The sequence below is a fragment of the Phalacrocorax carbo genome, chromosome 5 (genome assembly GCF_963921805.1).
Source record: "Phalacrocorax carbo chromosome 5, bPhaCar2.1, whole genome shotgun sequence".
Lineage (NCBI taxonomy): Eukaryota > Metazoa > Chordata > Aves > Suliformes > Phalacrocoracidae > Phalacrocorax > Phalacrocorax carbo.
Genome location: NC_087517.1, coordinates 1,569,245 through 1,575,244, shown reverse-complemented (window position 1 = coordinate 1,575,244; position 6,000 = coordinate 1,569,245).

Genomic DNA, 6,000 nt, shown 5'->3' with positions numbered 1-6,000 from the left:
GAATCTACGCTGGAGGAGAGAGACTTTTGCACAGTCGTAAGGAAACTTGCTGAGATTAGTAATGAACCCCCTCAGCAACGGCTTAAGGAAGTGGCAGTTTCGATGCAATGTCTTCCGTGGCCAGTGGACTTGGCTGCCAGCAGATAAAACCCACTACTTCTGTCTGGTAAACTGAGGCGTGGGGTGTAAGATTCACTGCCTTCTGTAGGCTTTAGGAATCGCATCCCAAAGGTATTACACGGGCAGCCTGCCAGGCCAAGAAACGCTGAAAAATGCCCATTAGATATAAATTAAGCATGGGAGGCTTAAGTTGAAGCGTTGCTATTCTATTAAACTGAGCATGATCCGGAGGGAAGCCATGCCTTGAATCAGATAAAATGTAAATGGGCAGCTTCTCCGTCTCAAGTTAAGTCGCTAAGATTAGTACAGATATCCGCTAACCAGCGCCGGCCCGTGCTCCTTCTCAAGCTGCTCTAAGATCAGGTTTTCAACCGCATTTAGCCTGACTGATTTTTCTGGATATTTGGATTCTGTCCCTGATCCTGACTTAAGACCAGAACAGGGGAGATCAGGGGTGGGGTGGTGGCAGAGCAGGCAGGTTACAGCCTGGAGGCATTCACGCTGGGAAAGATGCAGGGGAGCAGAATAAAGGCTTTCCTGCAGAAAAGGATGAGCCCTCCTCTTCCCCGGGCACAGCAGTTTTGGCCCCACGAGAGAGAAGAATATATGAAGAATTTCCCCCCCCCCCATGTTTTGGTGGCCGTAGTGTGCACGTGTGTGATTTTTGCTCTGGCTGTGAGGAATCAGGTGTGAGTGCCCCAATGCTGACCCAGCAAGGACCCCCTGCCCCGCTCGGGGAAGGAGCCCGTCCTGCCTTTCTGGCACTCCCCCTCGCAAACCACGGGAGTGCTGCAGCCCAAAGAGCTCCTTTGATCCCTAAATTCAAGAAATCTGACTTAGGACAGAGCCTAACTTTCTCCACAAAGCTCAGCTTTTTTTTTTCCCCTCCTCCCTGCAAACTTTTCAAAGAAGCCTGACCCGTGCCCAGATTCACATCCGCTTCTCTCCCAGATTTCAGGAGCAAATAAAACTTTCCTGCAGAAAGGAGACCTAGGCTAGTTTATTTAAGATGTGATGAGAAGGGAAGAATTTCCAGACCTGCCTGTGCTGACATTTCAAGCAGAAATAATTGGGTGTATTTTTAGCTGCCTACATTCCAGCAGAAACAGAACTAACTGCACATTTTTGCAAGGTGTGAGTTTATTTAAGGAAGAATTAATGATTTGAGACTTCAAATAGGAAGATCATAAAAGCCTACAAATGACCTAGGGTCGACTGTCTGGCACTGTAACTTTTTAAAAAAACATTTATAAAGGAAGCCAAAGAGCTGGAAACACGCACACTTTATTATCTTTTAGCCTGTGTGAATCTTTTTGTTCTGTCAAATGTCAGTGCGGTGTCTCGCAAACTTCAGGTCGAGCGGTGGAAGGGTTGAAAGGGAGGGCAGGAGCCCCACGGCCGCAGCGGGAACAGGAGGCACGACACATAGAGCGAAAATGTCATCGCAGCCTGGTGCTGTTATATATTAGACAGGTTTTGTTGCTGTGGAGGACACAAGTTTTAGCCTTTAATTTAAAGAGCTGGTGTATCAGGAATCGAGGCGGCTCGGACTGGGAACAGCAGCGGGTAGCGGACAGCGCATCCTCGGGGCCCTCGGTATGGGAGGCTGGGGTGGGTAAATGGAAACAAGGAGGTGTATCTTTTTCACCAGGACTCCCTCACTTGCTGATCCCAACCTCAAATCCACATTCCCATCCCTCTGCCTCAGCCCATCCACGCAAACCTCCGTATGGCCCACGCAGGCTTGTGCCCAGCCGCTGTGGCTCCCGCTGTAAAGCCCGGCCCTGGGGGCATCCTTCCCCCGCCCAGGTCATACTGGTGAGCTGGGCTCAGCAATCAAAGCTCTGGAGCGGGAAGAAACCCTGTTTGGGTTATATTCCATATGCAGTTATGTGTGCGTGTGTAGTTTGGGTATGTACCTTAAACACTGCTGGAGAATGAAACAAGTGCAGCTTTCCACATTTCTTCAGCTGTCAGGAATGGGTGCATGGGTGCAACCTCACGCCTGGGAAAACCGACGGATGACCCAAAGGGACAGTAACTACTGGCAAGGATGGGGTTACTTGTGCCAGAGAGCAGGGCTGGACGGGTGTGGGAGCCTCTTTGCTCAAAGGGCTCAAGGCCCTGGCCATGCATGCGGTAACAGAAATGGGTGGTATTTGTGGAGGTCCCTTGCGGTCCTCCTTTCTTTAATGGAATACAAGCTCATGTAATACACTCTTCTTAGTATGGCTTTGAAACGTTCCAGTAATATTTAATGTTATGCAAATGGTGGGACTAAGCTCTTTTCAGTGGTGCCCAACGCCAGGCCAAGGGGCCACGGGCACAAGCTGGAACACGGGAAGCTCCCCCTGAACATGAGGACAAACCCCTTCCCTGTGCGGGTGCCAGAGCAGGGGCACAGGCTGCCCAGAGAGGCTGTGGGGTCCCTTCCCTGGGGACATTCACCCCCCGCCTGGACGCGGCCCCGTGCCCCTGCTCTGGGGGTGCCTCCCTCAGCAATCCTCCTGCACTTGGGTCAAGCCCCAGGGATAACTGGAGGCAGTTACTGACCTCGGGGCTCGGAGCTGTGCTGTTACACGGGAGAAAAGCAGATGCTGTTTCGGGGTTCTCTCGTTCATTACCCGCGGCGCTGTATGCTCTACCGCTCAATTTAATGTTCTGGAGGAACGCGCAGCCCTCTGTATCTTTAACACCCAGGCTGGAGGCATCTCGACCTAGCATTTAAAACAAAAGCCTTGCAATAGGGCATATCCCTCCAGGTCTGCTGGATGTTTGGTGAACAGCGGAATACGAATTAACCTCACAGAGTTTGAAAAGAAGGAAGCAGGGCGAGGGGAGGCTGGTGCTGACGTTGCTGATAGGAATTGTTCAAAAGTGGATCATACTTTAAAAAAAATAGATCCAATCGATAGCTGCAGTTGCCAGTCTGCATTAATGCTGACAGTTTGTCTTAGCGTTTCCCCTTTCATTTGATTCTCTGTGAGAGCTTTTGCTCTGATACTGGAACGAGATATTTTTTCCATTCTCATCTTCACTGCAGTATATTGACTTAATTGGGGTATTTATTTTTCAAGTTTTGGTGTTGGGAGGAGACAAGACAAGCTGAACCGCTGGGACGGGGCAGACCTCTCTCATTCACTCCAGGGATGAGTACAATACAAAGTGGACAGTAGGACATTTTGGTGTCTTTAATTAAGGCTAATTTACTGGAAGAAAAATAGGCAGCGCAGTGACTGCTGCCCCCCTGCTCAGGGCTCCCGGCCCCCCCAGGAGCAGAGGTCCTGTTACCGCCTTCTCACGCTATTTGCTCTTTGCATTGGTTTTGTCCCAGAGGTCCCATAACCATCTCTCAGGCTCTTCTTGTCTCCGTGCTCCCCTGTGTCGCGGGGTCTCCTCAAGGTTGCTTGTCTTCACACAGACACTGAAACCATAAGAGACCGTAAGAGTAGAGCAGTTCACTTGGAAGGGACCGACAACGATCATCTAGTCCAACTGCCGGACCAGTGCAGGTCAAAGCACTAAATTATACTAAAACACTACTTTTTTTTTTTATTTTTTAACTCATCGTCACATCTTTGGAACAGGGAAAGGACAATCTCCAGAGTGCTTTTGATGGCTTTCAGGGTTTTTGTTTGCTTGCTTGGTTGGGTTGGGTTTTTTTGCTTTCTTCTGGGGTCATTTTGTCCTAAGGAAAATCCAGGTATTTCAGCACTAAGTTACTTCTCTCTTTTTCCTGCCTCTGCCAGGACTTGTTTTCTCCTTAGGGAGAAGAAAGGGCTGAAAGCAGGGAATGAATCGGCAGCTCCCCGCAGCAGGGGCTGGCAGGGGAGCGGGGGGAGCAGTTGCTGCAGGGCAGGGGGCTGCTCCAGGTGCCCGTCCAGCCAGGTCCCATCTTTGGGACCTTCTTTATGATGAATAGAAATGGGATTCCTGGTTACCTGCTGGCAAGACGGTCCCCGCAGGCGCATCACAGGAGCCCGGCAGCTGCCCTTGCCCACGGGCAGCGCGGCAGGGGTTTCTTTGGGGTCTGGGCAGGTCGGCGCGTTCTGCTGAGCTGCAGCTTGCCCGTCAGACCGCAGGAGGGGAAAACGTAACAACTTCTGATAGCAACAGCACCATATTGTCATGATTTACACTTGTTATATAGGAAAAACAGGGAAAATGCTAGTTTGCTAATCGCACCGATGGGAAATTTAGAGACTACTTGAGTGCTTGTCTTCAGCTAATGGCCATTTATTCTCCACAGAAAAAGGCATTTGCTGCATTTCTGCTTTGACTGTTTATCTGATATGAAGACTGATTTCATTTTCTGATCAACACAGCCATATTTTTCTATAATTTGCCAGCTTTACGCATGCGTTTTGGTGAACTACTGCTCTAAACTCGAGTTAGTTATAAGTATATGCTGCGCTGCCTTTCTTTTATGGGACTATTTTAGTCACTCTTCCCTTTCAATGTGTCAGTTTGAAGGTGGTGGTTCCTCTCCAGATCTAGTACTTTAAATTTTGCCTTATTTAATAGTACTTTTTTTAAAAAAATCCACATTATTGTTTAAGTTTGTCAAGGCATTTTAAATTCTAGTTTTGTCCTCACTCTCCTTGCACTGCCTCTACGTTTGGTATTGTCGGTAAATTTAATAACACTGCTTATATCCCCGTCTTCCATGGCTTGACCTGGAACCAAGAGAAGCTACTGCAGACACTCGGTTATTAATCTCCCCAGTCCAGCTCCGAGCCTCTAAATCTTGGCAGAGTCACCGGCTGCAGCTTCTCAAGAACTTGCACAAAAGGCACTGCACTTTTTTACAGGAAAGAAAATATCTCAGAAGCCATTGTGGCTGTCAAAGATTCAATTGGTGACACTGTAATTTTGGTTTATGAGGGGGGTTAAGCGCAGCACGATGGAAGAAATATGGATCCGGTGATGCCTTCTGGTCATTAGTGGCTGCACAGAGCTATTCCGTCTTATTCCTCGGTGAGTGTTGATCTGGCATCACTTCCACTCTGAACTGTTTTGAGTTAAAGTGAAAAAGCAGCACCTGTTGAGAGTTGCGTATGTCAGGGCAGGACGCAGCAGTTCCCACCGCTGGGCGCCCTGTGCTCCCTGGGGTCACTACTTGTACGCAGGGAGGAGCAGGAGAAACGGGATTTGGTGATAATTCTCCCAAACGCTGATTTTCCTCATATTGTTTTGAATTGTGCCTTGGGGCAACAACTGGAGATGGTGTCTGTGTGCCTGCCCCTCTGGCATAGACCTTCATTGAATTTCCCCTGTTGCTTATCGAACCCAGGCATATTTTTAGCTTCCCTGAGACCTTGCGAGGAGTCCCGCGGGGCAGAAAGGGTTGGTATATGCAGCACGTGAAGAAACACTTAATTTTTATTCCCCCCCCCACCCTTTGGATGTCGGTCTACGTGTGCCCTCACATGAACAAAGCAGCAAATGGGCATCGATCATTAAGGCAGAGGTTCCTAAGTGCCAACGCAAATGCATGGGCTGCAATCAAATCAATAGCTCTGATGATCTATTCAGGGCAACCTAATGCCTCTTCCAGCCAAATAACGCTGCCCTCTTAATGGAGGAAATCCATCCTCGGCGAGGGGAGCCTCGGCATGGCTGGCAGCCCATTTAAAACCTGCAAAAAAAGGCATGAAAGCAGCACAGATGGAGAAAAAACCTCCACACTGGAAAAAAGCACTCTTTTGCTCAAGACCATCTTTTGACCAATATTTTTACCATATTGGCCATGACAAGATTGAAATATTTTAAATTTCAGACATGCATACAAGGCATTCTGAATTTGCCAGGTTTTACCAGTAATCATAAAAATGATGTTAGCTTCAGAATAGCAGAGGAAAAAAATAACATTTGTGTCCA